Source organism: Drosophila kikkawai, chromosome 2R (genome assembly GCF_030179895.1).
Source record: "Drosophila kikkawai strain 14028-0561.14 chromosome 2R, DkikHiC1v2, whole genome shotgun sequence".
In the NCBI taxonomy this organism is placed as follows: Eukaryota; Metazoa; Arthropoda; class Insecta; order Diptera; family Drosophilidae; genus Drosophila; species Drosophila kikkawai.
In genome coordinates this window covers 3,441,080-3,458,118 of record NC_091729.1, presented here as the reverse complement: position 1 = coordinate 3,458,118, position 17,039 = coordinate 3,441,080, and the positions used below count along the sequence as shown (strand labels likewise).

Genomic DNA, 17,039 nt, shown 5'->3' with positions numbered 1-17,039 from the left:
GCATTTTATAGCCAAAACCATTTACTAGGTCGGCTTTACCCCATCTTACCCTACTTATATTACTCTATAAGCTTTCCTGTACTAGGATTAAAAAATTTTAATTTTCTTATCCTAGGAACATGTTGCTGACGAAGTCTTTGGCACTCTATGCTCTGCCCAAACCTGGCCACAGCATGTGGTTGTCAAAGAGTTCGAAGGTAAGGAAAAGAAAAAGCGGCCTGTAGGAAATACTCTTCCTAGGCCAGATTTGCCCAATGCGCCTTCTACGTCTGTTAATTCCGTCCCAAAAAACTAACCAACTCCCTTGGTATTTCCTATCAGAATGCAAGAGGCTTACGCAGTAAGCTTCCTAAATTGTATTCTGACAGCGTCACATTTGCTTCCCAAGTTATTGTGTTCACAGAAACCTGGCTAAAGCCGGAGATTCTGAGCTCCGAAGTTTTTTCAGCTGCGTTCACAGTATACCTGCTAGATCGGCCTATCAGACGTGGGGCGGTCGACTCCACTCTCACGTCCGAATTAATAACTTTCGAGGAATCCAACGATGTTGAATTCCTTTGCGTGAAGCTATCAGTTAATGGTAGTTCCATTTTCGGTACATGTTCCTACATTCCTCCATTTATTGGAACCATCTTTCCGCTATTCAGTTGGTCTCCAAAAGACTTTCGGATAGGGACCATTTAGTAGTTTTGGTGATTTGAACATCCCAGGGGCTATTTGGTCCCTAGATAATTCCACTAATACACTTCTTACCACAACACATCATGATTTTATTGCTGGCTTGTTTGACATTTCGCTGTCCCAAGTCAACCATGTACGAAATTCTTTAGAGCTTTAGCTTGTTCTTTGTTTTGTCTCAGATCCGGAAAGAGTTAGTTTAGCTAAGGTGGCGCCCCTGACGCAACCCGAAGATCCCTATCATCCCACTTTCGATGTGACTATCGAAATGGGGACTGTTTCACGCAAAAAACCTGACTGTCCAGCCCAAGAAGTCTTCTGCTTTAGCAAGACGGATTTCGTACGGCTGAATAATTTCATAATTGATTACAACCAATATTTTTGCTCAGTTTTTTGAAACCACTTACTCCAACTTAAGGGGGTCTTCTCATTCAAAAGCCGTTTTTTGGACCCTTTTTAAAAAAATTCTTATTTGAAAACGCAAAGAATAATTGAAAACATTTTTTATTTATTGAATTCAAAAATGTTCAAAGTAACTAAAAAAGTTGTTCTTGCCTCGATACGAGGGTTGTTCAAAGAGTAATGAGACTTCAAACTTGGTGGTCGAAAAAAAAGGTGTCGTCCTGGCGGCCACGATTCAGGGTCTCCAGAGCGTCCGAAATGAAAAATAAAAACGGGGTTATAATCAGAATTGATGTCATTTTCGGGTGACGGAACAGATTTTTTTTTAAATTTTTTTAAACAAAATGGCGGCCATTCAAAAAAAAAATTTCGATTTCGGGTTTTTTTTTGTAGTTTAGTGTAAAAAAAAAATAGAAAAAAAAATTAAAAAAAAAATCTGTTCCGTCACCCGAGAATGGTGTCAATTCTGCGTCGACTCCACTTTGTTTCATGAAAATCGGTTCAGTTGAACTGGAGATATCATGGCCGCCAGTTCGAAAAACGTGGTTTCGAGATAAACGCGTTTGAAGTTTGAAAAAAGCTCATTTTGCGAAGAACTTGCTTCACAAAAAAGGCTGTATCTTCTAAAGTATTTGGGGACATATACACACCATCCCAAGCTATAAATAAATGCAAAAAAAAAAAAATCGAAAAAAAAAAGTTGCCCAATGAGAAGACCCCCTTAATAGACCCAAATCTGGCTTATTCTTACATCATCCCCAAATCGAACCAAATCTTCAGTCCTACCTTAAACGAAAGCTCTCTTCGTATAGATCTTCATCGTATTAAGCCAGTTTTTTTACCAGGTCCCGACGGAATACCAGGCTGTGTGCTTAGGAATTGTGCCGAAACCCTGTGCAATCCACTTCTAAAATTGTTTACCTTATCCTTAGAAACCTCCCACTTTCTCCTTATTTGGAAGGAATCATTCGTTATTCCTCTCCACAAAAAAGGTAGCAAATTGGATGCCAACAATTACAGAGGTATCTCTAAGTTGTCGGCCATCCCTAAACTGTTCGAAAATGTTATTACTCCTCATCTGCAGCACCTGTGTAGGTCAATTATTTCTCCATGTCAACATGGTTTTATTAGCCGAAGATCAATTACAACTAATCTGTTGGAGCTCACTTCCTTTATTATAAAGGGCTACCGAAATAACTTTCAGACAGATGTAATCTATACTGATTTCAGTAAAGCATTTGACTCTGTTAACCATTCTTTTCTTGTTCGGAAACTCGATTTAATGCGATTTCCGACTGATCTTCTTAATTGGATCTCATGTTATCTAAATGGCAGGACGCATAAGGTCCTTTTCGAAAATAAACTATCTAATGTTCTTAGGGTTACATCTGGTGTCCCGCAAGGGAGTCATTTGGGTCCCCTATTGTTTACATTATTTATCAACGATCTGCCCGAAGTTTTGACCAACTCCAGAGTGCTTATGTACGCTGATGACGTCAAGCTTTGTGTGCAATATAATGACGCTACTTGCCAATCAGACTTACAGACAGATCTTAACAATTTTCAAAAATGGTGCCGCGTGAACTTAATAAACCTTAATAGCTCTAAATGCAAGCTAATGACATTCTCCCGTGTCGTTCCTAAGCCTGCAACTTATACGCTAAACTGCTGTTCTTTGGAAAAAATTAATATAGTTGAAGATTTAGGTGTCCGTCTGGATCCTATACTCGACTTTATCGATCATATTTCGTGCATGGTGAATAAAGCCAGGGGTGTGCTTGGTTTCATTTAACGATGGTCGAAGGAATTCAATGACCCCTAAGTTACAAAATCTTTATATACTTCACTTGTTCGTCCCATCTTAGAATATGGATCCTGCGTTGGTAGCCCTCAGTACGGCGTCCACAGTAAACGCATAGAATCGGTTCAAAAGAACTTCTTACTTTTCGCTTTACGCGGCTTAAACTGGAATGCAAACCAGAGGTTACTGTCTTATTCTATTAGACTCTTACTATTTAACTTACTCTCTTTATCTAATCTTATAACCGTCTTAGGTATTACATTCTTACATAACTTAATCCGTGGTGATGTGGAAAGTGCTGACTTGCTGGGTCAGCTTAATTTTCACGTACCAATAAGAAACACTAGATCCTTTTTACCATTAGTTTTGCCCCACTGTAGAACTTCCTTTGAAATGCATGAACCCTTTAGAGTCCTCTGTGTAAATTATAATGATACGTACACCATAATATCTAATGTTGATAGCCTCCCAAAACTAAAAACTTCAATCTTAACCTACAACCAATCCGGCAGTACGCCAGTAGTAGTTTCCCCACATTCTTTTATATTCCTTCGCGCCTACTAACTGCTAACAGAACAAGCACGTGCTTGGTGTCGCAAGTTCCACTTGATATGTACTGTACATAGTGCATCAACGTTAAAGCCTAGTACTCTGACGACGAAAATCCGCTATCTAAATTAAGACAGCGGAAAAGGAAACTGGTCGTCGCCCCCATAAAAACGATTACTTGCTTAGGAGGAACTTTTTTAACTTTTTGTAACTCCGCGGCAACAGACTCCAGGTACAGGTTTATGCATTCTTACCAAATTTCAATATCTTATAGCTCCCATACAACATATTTATAAAATTATTATTTTCTAAGACCTAACTTTAATTTTTGATCTCTTAATGAGAAGGTTGGTGAAATATAAGTGCCCAAAAGTAACAAAAAAAAATTATTTACTTATATATTGTGTATTTAATTTGTCCAGCAACAAACGTACACTGCTTAAGGCTTAAGGCAAAGTTAATTCGGTGCAAAACTGCCTACATTACAAAAAAATGTTCTGACGAAACGGCTAAAATTAGCTTAATGAATTAAATACCATATCATAACAACATTTAAACAATTTTGTTGTAATTTTTGTATCAAAAAATATTTACATGCTTACGAGTAATAGCGAATCTCCTGAGTTCCTACAAAAAAAGTTTACTTTCGGTGTACTGTCCACAAAAACATCAAAAAAATGTATTGCATTTCATAAAGGATGAATGAATGCAGACAATGCATGAACTAGGATATTTTAAAAATATCGAAAACTACAATGTTTGTGTGACTTTGAATTTATTTTTTTTTCTTTTTGAAAATCTCACAACAACAATCTGGGTATTCCTTTGACAACTGAATTTCAAGCTTCTGCTTAAAATTATCTTCACAACTTAAAAAAAGAAGAACAAACGAATGCTTAAATGAAAGTGTACAATTTTATATATGTGATTTTCCATTCGTTTTTTCTTATAAATACGTGTATGTTGTAATAAATATTTAGTATATGGGCATTTCCACGGAAAGGTCCACCGCGGCCAAAACACTAAAACTTCTTTAAAATGTTTTTTTCCAACATAGTAACATTAGGAAAAGGCCAATTGATTAAATTTAAAGGGCTTTATCATATTCTAAAACAAATTTCGAAATATTCGAATGCATATTCGCGCAAACACAATTTTTCATTATTTTGATGAAAAACATCATAAAAATGGGCCTGTTTTCTTTTGATAATTACATCCAAACCGAGGCACTAACTGTTGACTTTTGTTTACTAACATCACTAGAAGAATGCAAAATGTCGAAATAAAATGGATATATGCTCTTCCAATTTACCTATAATAGTAAAAATTACATGCAAATTATGTTGATAAAAAATGTCGCGTGCGACATGTCGCGTGCGAATCTGATTAAAATTAAATAAAAAATAAACTACGCTATATTTCTGATTGTAAATTTGTAAAATTTGTTTCATTAAAATAGTCTCTGCCGTTTCGCTGAAATCAGTGTTTAAACAGCTCGCCGCGAAAGTGACTTCTGTTTTTGTCGCCTGCGAATCCTTCAGTTTTTTTAAATTTTCTTAAATTTGAGCAAACACTCAAAATCAACTTTTGCACCAATTATAGCCCTAGGCAAGAGCTATAAGTTAACATTTATAAAAAAATAGAAATGAAATGTACCATACTTTTTTTTTGCTTTGAATGCGTACGAATGTCGCGTGCGACATTATGGAAATGCCCATATATAAACATTAGTTATGAAATTCGATTTTTAAATTTGTTATTAAGCTGTCCAAAAGCTTAATAAAATTTCTCAGAATATTTTAGAAAATAATCTTATTAAGAACAATTTCGTTAACAAAAATAATGAAACATAAATGGGCAAGAAAATGTACACACAAACGCATTGGACATGAGCACAATTTTTGTTTGCTTGCGCTTGTGCTATGGCGTAATCCCTATAGTAGATGGGACGGCAGTGCCGTCACATGAACATTCGTACCAGGCATCCATTTGATTCAGCTCGAGCGTATGCACCGTTGCCTTGAACTTGTCAGTTTGTTGGTCCAACTGAGGCTTTTGCGGCAGACTCCGAGGCGGTTGCCCCCAACTCGACTGCTTATCCATTTGATGGCGAAGAGCTACCATCAATTTGCAACAGTACCACCACCACCGTTTGACTCTCACACCAGCTATAATGTTCTCTTATCCAAGCTTTTGCATCCCACCCATTTTGAGTGTAAACACATAATCCATTTAAATTGTTTGTGGTTTTTCTTATTGTTTGTTTCTCCTCTTCCTATCGCTGCTGCTTGTATTTTTTCGTTGCTTGTATATCAGTGATACATATGTAACACTCAAGGTTTGATTAAATTTCATTCTTAAATATACCACAATATTAAATAAGCACATGACCAACGTGTTGCTTTGCCCACTATATGACGTTTTATACCCGTTACCTATTTGGGTACAAGGTTTTTATCAATACCAATCGAAAATATTATGTAGCTTACAGAATGAGGCGTCTCCGTATACACATAATTTTGATTAAAATTTTAAAATTTGACCAAGCGTACTTAACTCGTCGAAAATAATACATAACCTTAACCTAATTATACACATTAAAATGGCATTACCTAAAAAATATAAAAGTACTTCATATTTCAGGAATAATAATCTAAAAAGTCAACCATGACCATTTTGCTATAAGATATACATAGGTAATACATTTTTAGGAAATTCGTTAACTTTTAACATTAGCATACAGTTAAGCTACGTAATTGAAACTAAACCATCCCGATGTTGTTTAGGCGTGGAGCGAGTATTTAAATTAAATTTATATTTTATATTTAACCTTTAGAAAACATAGTTAAATAAATAATCAAATTCTTGATTTTGGTTAAGTATGCCTGGATATTGATTTAATACCCGATTTTTTTTTTTTTTTTTGGTAACTTGAAAATAAAAACATAAAACAGAATATAGATAAAATAATAATAAATAATAAATAATAAATCGCTAAATTGTAGAAACCATACGTTTTTTAATATTAATTTTAAATAAGAGCGACTGGATGCAATTTTATATTAAAATACCTTTAAGCTCCGTTACTTGGCACACAATATGGGCATTTCCACAGAAAGGTCCACTGCGGCCGAAAAACTTAAATGTCTCTAAAATGTTTTGTTCCAACTTAGTAACATTAGGAAATGGTCCAATTGATTAAAATTGAAGGGCTTTATCATATTCTAAAACAAATTTCTAAATATTCGAATGCATATTCGTGCAAACACGATTTTTCATTATTTTGATGAAAAAAATCATAAAAATGGGCCGGTTTTCTTTTGATAATTACATCCAAACCGAGGCATTATGCTTTGACTGTTGTTTACTAACATCACAAGAAGAATGCAAAAAGTCGAAATAAAATGGATATATGCTCTTCCAATTTACTTATAATAGTAAAAATTACATGCAAACTATGATAATAAAAAATGTCGCGTGCGACATGTCGCGTTCGAATCTGATTAAAATTAAATAAAAAATAAACTACGCTATATTTCTGCTTGTAAATTAAAGCATATACAAAGTGACATTATTGCATCACCTTTTAAAATTAGTTTCATTAAAATAGTCAGCTCGCCGCGAAAGTGACTTCTGTTTTTGTCGCGTGCAAATCCTTCATTTTTTTTAATTTCCTTAAAATTGAGCAAACACTCAAAATCAAATTTGCACCAAATATAGTCCTAGGCAAGAGCTATAAGTTATATTTTTTTAAAGCTATATTTAAAAAAAAAAAAAAAATTAAATGTACCATACCTTTTTTTTTATTTGACACGTGCGACATTTTGGAAATGCCCATATGTTTTAATAGTCTCTATTCTCTCACTATTCATAACGCAAAAGTATGCCATATAGATAAAACTAATATATTTTTGGTATAATTGGTCTTATAAGAAACAATTCTTATAGGAACATTAAATTATAGAATTTGATTATCTTATTTTTGACCTATAAATCGACCACTGTGATATATCCCAAAATTAAGGTAATTGTAACCTATACATTGCCAATAGATACCTCAAATATAGTTTTTATTGAATTATATACCTATAATTTATATATAGAATAAAGTAAAGGTTCCTAACGAAAAATATAAAGCTTTGTGTCATTGCGGTACAGAATTCACTGATTTCCCTTTATAAAACTGCTCTTTACATTGTTTATCATTGACCTCCCGCATGTTAAAAGAATAACTCTTGTTGACGATTTTGGTACCCGCCTAGATCTTAAACTATCGTTCTTAACATATCTCTTGCATAGTTAATAAAGCCAGAGGCATGCTCGGCTTTATTAAAACGTAGTCAAAGCAATTCTTTCGTCTGGAGTGCTGTCTGTCTTCGCCCTCCGTGGCCTCACCTGGGATGCTGACTTGAGACTTACTTCTTATTCTAGCAGACTTTTATTGATTACCTTTCCCTCCCTGCTAACCGTAAAACTTGTCATACATATTTCTTAATAACTTAATAAGCGGTGATGTTGGGAGCCCCTACCTGCTAGGACAGCTCAATTTCCACGCTCCTCGTCTAACATCTAGAACTTTTATCCCCTTCGTAATACATCATGTACAAGGCTAAAGCAGAATTGTCGTATTACTCTTTAATTTTATTCCCTTATCCTATAATAAAATGTTGGTTATTTTATTAATTTTAGGGTCATGGTGATAAGGAATGAATTAGGTGCAGAGTTCTAAACGCAATTGACATCATAACGGTATATCAAGGACGACACATATAATTTACTTCCGTGGTTGACCACTTGGATCAATATCGGGTAACATACAGTGCGTCACAAAAGTATTTGTTGCAAAGGAGGTTATGAGGAAAATGTCAATTTTAACATACGTCATTGTGGGTCGTAATCAATTACAAAATGCCGAAAGGTACGGAGTCAACATGTGTATTTTTTTGCTTGGATTATTTGGGTAACACGACTACGACTACGGTCACACCGATCGAAAAAGGTAAACAATAAAAACGGCCGCCATTCGTGGCGTATTACTATGAATTTCTGAACTCTTTCTAATATTTGTTTTTAGGTTCAGAAACCAGCAAAATTAAATAAAAACAAGAAAGGAAGCTAACTTCGGCACACCGAAGTTTGTATACCCTTGCAGATTGGTTTTGATGTTTATATTATAGATTTAAATGCTGAAAACACTCACAAAACAGAGTTTCATTTCATTTTACCTTTACTTATTATGTTTACAGTTTGACAGTTACAGTTTTACATTCCCAGCCTTACATTTTCTTTACATTTACCGATCGTTTATATGGCAGCTATATGATATAGTCGTCCGATCCGGCCCGTTCCTACATATATATGTAGCAGTGAGAGTATATAGAAGACTATATGCAAAGTTTCATTCAGATAGCTTTAAAACTAAGGGACTAGTTTGCGTAGAAACGGACAGACGGCTAGATCGACTCGGCTGTTGATGCTGATCAAGAATATATATACTTTATAGGGTCGGAAACGTCTCCTTCACTGCGTTGCAAACTTCTGACTGAAATTATAATACCCTGCATGGGTATAACAATAAAAGAAGCTAACTTCGGCACGCCGAAGTTTGTATACCTTTGCAGATTGAAATTGGATCATTAAGAATCGAGCCATTCTGGTTAAATAATAAAAAAAAAATTAAGAAAATATTTAAAAGTTGAATATTTATACATAGAATAAATAAAATGCTGAAAACACACACAAAACAGAGTTTCATAACACTTTACCTATTCTTATTATGTTTACAGTTTGACAGTTATACGGGCATGACACTGCCGCATTAATTAGAGACTGCATTAAAGATTTGACAGCGCTATAGCGTTTTACACAAGTGCGAGCAAGACGACCATATGGCGCTCTAATGCATTAGAATAATGCATTAGCTACTTCATTGCCGCGATAATCGATAGATCTACATATTATATACTAGATACCCGATATGTTTTTTGAACTGAAAATATATTAGACAAGAAAGGAAGCTAACTTCGGCACGCCGAAGTTTGTATACCCTTGCAGATTGGTTTTGATGTATATATTATAGATATAAATGTTGAAAACACTCACAAAACAGAGTTTCCTTACAGTTTACCTATACTTATTCTGTTTACAGTTTGACAGTTACAGTTTTACATTCCCAGCTTTATATATGGTATTTTATACATTTACCGATCGCTTCTATGGCAGCTATATGATATATTTGTCCGATTTTTATGAAATTTATAGCAAAATTCTAGAACAATAAAAAAAGACTATATCTCAGAGTAGATAAAAATACGTTGAAAAACAACGAAGCTATAATTTTTTCCTATTAATTTCCCGATCGTTCCTATGGCAGCTATATCATATAGTCGTCCGATTTTCATAAAACTTTTAGCAAAATTCAAAAATTATATAAAATGGCCATATCTAAAAAATAGTGCAAAAATATTGAAAAACAGCAAAGTTATAATTTTTTTTCTAAAAATTTATCGAACATTTGTATGGCAGCTATATGATATAGTCGTCCGATCCGGCATGCATATGCAAAGTTTCATTCAGATAGTTTTAAAACTGAGGGACTAGTTTGCGTAGAAACAGACAGACAGACAGACAGACAGACGGACATGGCTAGATCGACTCGGCTGTTGATGCTGATCAAGAATATATATACTTTATAGGGTCGGAAACGTCTCCTTCACTGCGTTGCAAACTTCTGACTGAAATTATAATACCCTGCAAGGGTATAAAAATTAGCAAAAATAATATGTTTTGCGGTAGCAAGGTTCTTGCGCTGTAAAATTAATTTTTTTTTTTTTTTTTTTTTTTAGGCTTTGCTTTTATTTATTGAATCTTCTCATTTATGAGACTAACAATAAGTGTATCAAATCTTACAATACTACCTAACTAGCAGTCATGAGACTGGTACAGAGTAAATGGCCCTGAATAATTATGGCTGGGTTGGATGGTCGTTACGTAGTAGGCGGCTTCTTCTGGAAACTTTTATCAAGTCCCTTGCTAAAGGATTTGGATGGGTGGAGAGTTTTTCCTTGTAGGACGCTTTTTGTTTTTCTATTTCGTTCTTAACTGCAGGAATGCCGAGATCCCTGTGGATGTTTTCGTTGCGAATATACCATGGTGCCCCAGTGATAGTTCTCAGGATTTTTGATTGGGCGCGCTGTATGATGTCTAGATTGGTACTGCACGCGTTCCCCCAGAGCTGGGAGCCATACGTCCATATTGGCTTTAGTGTGGAGTTGTAGAGCAGGACCTTGTAGTCCAGACACAGGGGCGATCGGGAGTTTATGAGCCAGTGGAGGCTGCTGGCTTTTAGTTTTAGATGAAGTTTCTTGCATTCAATATGTCTTCGCCATGTTAGGCGTCTGTCCAGGTGGACGCCCAGGTACGTTACCACGTTGACTTCGGGGATCAGTGTGCTGTTCAGGTAGAGCGGGGGGCATGTTTGTCTGTTGAGGGTGAACGTTATGTGCTTACACTTTTGTTCATTTATTTTAATACGCCAATCAGATAGCCACTTCTCGACTACCTTGAGGTGGTTGGCGAGCTGGGCTGTTGCACGGACTGGGCATCTGGAACGGCTGAGGATCGCAGTGTCATCAGCGAAAGTGGATAATGTTAGCTGGTCGCTTGTGGGGATATCCGCTGTGTATAGAACAAATAGGGTAGGCCCAAGTGCACTTCCTTGTGGGACTCCAGCTTCGATTGAATAGGTGCCGGATGTTGTTGCGTTGCACCTCACTGCGAAGACTCTGTTGTAGAGATACGACTCAAGTAATTTGTGTGTGTATACCGGCAAGAGTGTTTTTATTTTGTGCATGAGGCCGTTGAGCCAGACGCGGTCGAATGCTTGAGAAACGTCGAGAAATATCGCGCTGCAATATTCTCGATGCTCGAAGGCTGTGCGAATTTCTGATGTTATTCTGTTAACTTGCTCGATAGTTCCATGTTTTTCTCTGAAGCCAAATTGATGAGCTGGGATAATGTTGTGAGCTCCCAGATAAGGGATTATGCGCTTTAGTAGGCATTTTTCAAATAATTTGGACAAGCATGATAGTAGACTTATTGGTCGGTAAGGTGACGGAATCGTGTGGTCTTTTCCGGGCTTCGGTATCATTATAATTATAGATTTTTTCCATTTTGTTGGGTAATGGCCGAGACTTATGATCCCATTGAAGATTTTACAGATGACCTCAATAGCACAATTCGGAAGTTCAATTATCATTTTTTGAGTTATTAGGTCAACGCCGGGAGCCTTTTTCGGCTTCAGTTCCCTGATGACCTTCGTTATCTCGTTCGGACGAAATGATGCTGGAGTAGATTCCGTTTCAGTGTGGATTTGCGGTAGATCAAATGGATTTGCAGCAGGGTTCGGCTGGAAAACGCCCTGGAGATGTGAGGCAAAAGTTTCGGCTCTGTCTTTGTCGCTGCGGGCCCAGCAACCAGATGACATTCTTATCGGGGTGATGGTTTCAGCCGGTGAGCTTAAATTTGGGTGAGCTCTCCATAAGGGATGCTTTGTGCTGGTTGGCGAGAGTTTTTCAATATATCTTAATTGTGCTTTTTCGGCATCTTGCTTCAGGGCCCGGCTTAGTTTGCGTGTGGCTTCATTTAGACGTTGCTTTGTGCATGGCGATCTATTGGTTTGCCACGCCCGTCGCAGACGCCTCTTTTCTTGGATAAGCTGTTCAATTTGCTGGTTCGTTTTGAATTTGATTTTTTGCACATCCGTCTGTTGTGGTGTTGAGATTCTGGCTGCAGTCACAAGTACCTCTTCCAGTGCGGAGGTGGAGGATTCGATGTCGGTTTCAGTATTGAGCTGGTGGGCTAGCTCAATGTGGGAACTCACATACTTTTTGTATTTCATCCAATTGGTTCTGTGCGACGTCAGCCTATAGGGGCGATCCGCAGTTTCTGGGCTTTGAAGGAGGGTTATCAACAGCGGCGAGTGATCTGAAGAAAGGTCTGGAAGGGCCTTGGCGTTTATTAAATTTCGTGGGATGTTTTTTGTCACCGCGAAGTCAATTAGGTCGGGTATCTTTCTGGGGTCTGCTGGCCAATATGTGGGGCTACCAGGGGAAACGTAGTCCAGCTTATTTCTCACATTGATGAGAGCGTTGTACAGTTGTCTTCCCTTGGGGGTCACGAGGCGGGATCCCCAATGCGTATGCTTGGCGTTGTAATCTCCTGCAGCTATAAATCGATCTCCAAGTGAGTTGTAAAAATCCATGAATTGACCTTCAGAGATTGCAAAGCGAGGTGGGCAGTAGACAGCAGCAATGCAAAGGTTGCCGTTACCTGACTGCACTTTTATGGACGTAGCTTGCAGGTAATTTGTTGCAAACCTTTGGTGGAAGTGGTGTTTGATGCGTTCTCTGATAAGGATGCCGGTCCCGCCGTGGGCTTTACCATCTGGATGATCTGTGCGGTAGAAGGTATAACCTCTTATATGAAAGTTGTATCTGCTTGTGAGGTGCGTTTCAACCAGTAGCATGGCGTCGATGTGGTTTTCGTTTAGAAATTGTGTTAGTTCAAGTTTATGCCGTGAGACGCCATTGGCATTCCACGTGGATATACGTAGATTGGACATTGATTATTTTGACTGTTGTGCTACGAGCAGCTGTATCACCATATTCTGATTCTGGACGAGCGTTTGCATGGTCGTTTTCATAAATGACATGAGTTCCATCATGCTTTGTTGCATGGTCACCATCATGGATTCCATGTTGTTTCGTGGCTGCTCTGGGGCCTGCTGAGCATTTACTGAGTTTGAGGGGAGTGGATTTTGCATACCTGTCCGTAGAGCTTCGGCGTAGGAGATGCCCGTGGGGGCATTTAGCGGACCAAAAGAAGATCTGGCTGCTTTGGCAAAAAATACATCTGGAGTAGTTTTTGAATTAAAATACACATTTTGTGTATTTTGTTGGCGTGTAGCTGTCGCCCTTCGCATGCGACTCTTCAGCTCCTTGTAGACCTCACAGCCTCTGTAGTTAGCTGTATGGTTTCCTCCGCAGTTTCCACATTTTTTCGTGTTGGGGTCTTCTTTGTTCGCAGGGCAGTGTGCGGAGTTGTGGAAGTCTCCACAGACTACGCAGACTGACCGAAGGGTGCAGTATGTCCTTGTATGACCATACTCCTGGCAATTTGTGCATTGCACAGGACCGTTGCGTTTGTGAGGTTCTTCCACGGTGATTCTTCGATGCAGTAGGAACTGCAACTTGTAGATCGGGTGAGCTTCATTCTTCTTTAGGGCTTTACTGTCTGGCTCAAGTTCGACTTTGAAAAGAGGTTGCGGCTTTTTGTTTTTGTTGATAATGTTGCTAACATTCTTGGCAAAGAAACCCTTGCCTTTCAGGGCTTCTAGTATCTCGGAGGGGGCGACATCTGGTTCAATTCCTTTCAGCACTACTTGCAGTCCCTTGCTGCTTTTTAGTTGGTAGGTGTAAAAGCTCTTTTTTGCTTCCTGCAGGTAATTAGACACAGCTCGAAAGTGTTCTTCTGTTTTGGTTTGAACTTTGGTTTCGCAGATGTTCCCTTTAATAATTGGAACAACATGAAAGTTTCCGTCCCCGACCACCGCAACAATTTTGTTGACCAGGGCGTTTGAACTTTTCTCCCTTATATATATAGGTGGGGGCTTTGGCTGTTTTTGAGTCTCCTGCTCCAGCTCTGCTTCATTATTCTCACCAGCTGCTAGCGGAGAAAATTTGTTGGTGTTGTTTGGGTCGTAGCTTTTGGTGACACGGTTGATCTTAGGCTTGTTACCAACCGTGTTATGGGGGCTAAGCTTACGCTTAATTTGGATGTAGCGATCCATGCCAGTCTGTATGGCCGGAACCGCTTGTTGCTTATCGGAGCTCACGGTTTTTGTTACCATTGTATTTTGCGCTGCGGCCGTTGGCACCGATTTCGCAATATTGGTATTTGGTTTAGTTGTTGCTGTTGCTTTTGATGCGTTTGCAGAAATTGCAGCTCTGCTTGTTGTTGGTGCGTCTTCCATCGAAGCCGCTGGTGGTGGGGTTTGGCATTGGGAGCTCCAAGATGTAGGAGCTGGAATAAGTAGGGCGGGAGAGCAAGAGCGCGCTCTCGTGCCGTCGGCGGTCAGTAGAGCCGGGTTGGGCTTGGTAGACGTTTTTTCTGCTTCGATATCGCGAGTTGAGAAATAAGAGAAAACACCGTTTCTTTGGTTTACAGAGGTTCTACGCTCATTCTTTTGATCGCCGCTCATTATTTTGAGCTTGTTACGCGTGGCACCATATAAATGAACTTTGCAGCTCAAAAACACGTCTCACGCACTAGTGTCCGTATGTCATACGCACTGTAGGGCTTGGCCTAGCTGACAGTACGTAGTTTAGAGTTCCGAATTTACTTTTTCACCATGAAAAAACACTTCGAGAATAAACCCCGCGTAGCGGTCGTCCGTAAGCACGTCTGCACTCGATGAAGGTCGAATGCGAAATTAATTAAAATTATTTTTTTTGTAATAATTAAAAAAATTTTAAAAACATAAATTTAAAGGATTCTGCATTTATTTATGCAATAATACTTCGACGAGGAATTCAGAAATTCATAATAATACGCCGCGAATGGCGGCCGTTTTTTTTGTTGTTGTCGGTGTGACCGTCTTCGTATTACCAAAATAATCCAAGCAAAATCCAAGCAAAATGACAATATAGTTGACTCTTTCAAGGTTCTAATGAAGTAGATAATTAATGAAAACTGCATTACAGTATCATATGGGCATTACAGTTTTACATTACAAGCTTTAAATTTTCTTTACATCTATCGATCGTTTCTATGGCAGCTATATGATATAGTTGTCCGATTTTCATCAAATTTAACCAAAATTCTAAAATAATAACAAAGGCTCATATCTTAAAGTAGATTAAAATACGTTGAAAAATACGAAGTTCTAATTTTTCTATTAATTTCCCGATCGTTCCTATGGCAGTAGGGTTGTCGAAATATTTTAAAATATCGTATCGATGATATTTTTTATTGAAAAAATATATAAATAAATAAAAACGCATGCAAAATAATGAAATTATAATAAAAATATATAACCATATAAATAAATAAACAAAATATAAAAATAAAACCGCATGCCAAATTAATGCTACTCAACGAGATAACTACTACAAGTCATGCAAAAATAAATAAATAGGTAAAATAAAAAGTAAAAACGCATGCAAAATTAGACTACGGTGCTACACTACGAGCTAACTCTACAAGTATTAAAGTTTTTAATATAGAAGGGTTATCGCTACGAATTATAATATCAGAGAGGCGGTTGTAATCCATACATAAAACCCTAAAGGGTTCATGTACTTCAAACTCCCGCCTACAGTGATTTACTACTAAAGGGATAAGGGTTCTAGATGTTAGTCGGGGAACGTGGAAGTTAAGCTGCCCTCAAAGAAAGGGGCTCTCAACAACACCGTTTATTAGGTTATGAAGGAATACGACACCAAGCATCGTTCTACGGTTAGCTAGGGAGGGTAAGTTAATTAATAGGAGTCTACTTGAATAGGACGGTAGCCTCTCATCAGCATCCCAAGGTAGGCCACGGAGGGCGAAAAGTAAAAAGTTCTTTTGTACAGATTCAATACGGTTAATATGGATTCCGAATTGAGGACTCCAGACGCATGAACCATACTCCAATATAGGGCGAACTAACGAAGTAAAAAGGGTCTTCGTTATATAAGGGGAATCGAATTCCTTCGACCACCTCTTAATAAAACCGAGCATGCCCTTGGCTTTATTAACCATGCACGAAATATGTTCAGAGAACGAAAGTTTAGGGTCTAAGCGTGGCCAAAAAACTAAATACCTCCCTCCTACTAGTGATGCTGAAAACATCGATGCTCGATGCATCGATGTTTTTTTTAACGATGTTTTCCGATGTTTTTCGATGTTTTTGTTGATATCGATGTTAACCGATGCATCGATGTTTGACGAAACATCGGTCTCTGATTCCACAATATTTAATATTTATATATGAGTCTATGGATAACATGGGCCTATGGATAACATCTTACAAATTAAAAGACTGCTATAAAAGATTTGTTATATATTTATTTGCCTATTTTATAATTTTAAATAATATGAAAGAGTCCTATAAAAGCATCAATATTGAAATAATTTTTAATTATGTCATTTCATATCTAAAAAATAAGAACAATATATATAATTACTACGGTGGCTTGTTTGCAGTTTTTACTCACAAATAAGATAATAGAAATAAGCCCTTTGTAATTTATTACAAAATTCATCGATGCATCGAACATCGATGTTATTTTTAGCGCTATTTTCCGATGTTTTTTTTTATACCGATGTTAAGTTATACATCGATGGTCTATTTTGAAAACATCGACGGGCATCGACATCGATGTTTTTTGTCGAACTTGCATCACTACCTCCTACTTTCCTATCATAATACTAGAGGCTTATGCAGCAAGCTCTCTAAATTGTATTCTGATAGTTTTTCGTTTGCATCTCAGGTGACTGTGTTTACCGAAACCTGGTTAAAGCCGGAGATTCTCAGCTCCGAAAATTTTCCGGGTAAGTACACAACTTA

General features: G+C 37.6%; 1 protein-coding gene across 6 annotated transcripts in view; it reads right to left on the bottom strand.

Moving 5' to 3' along the window:
- DIP-lambda (Dpr-interacting protein lambda) overlaps positions 1–17,039 on the bottom strand; it is a 442,761-nt gene that overhangs the window by 365,132 nt on the left and 60,590 nt on the right. Inside the window, exon 1 of one of the 6 annotated variants that reach the window (XM_070284579.1) lies at positions 6,502–6,534. The exons of 4 other annotated variants lie outside the window; for them this stretch is intronic. The gene's annotated coding sequence lies outside the window, so the exon portion shown is untranslated. Of the gene's footprint in view, positions 1–5,408; positions 5,866–6,501; positions 6,535–17,039 lie in introns of those variants that run through there. One more of the 6 variants, XM_070284578.1, reaches the window with a different exon arrangement.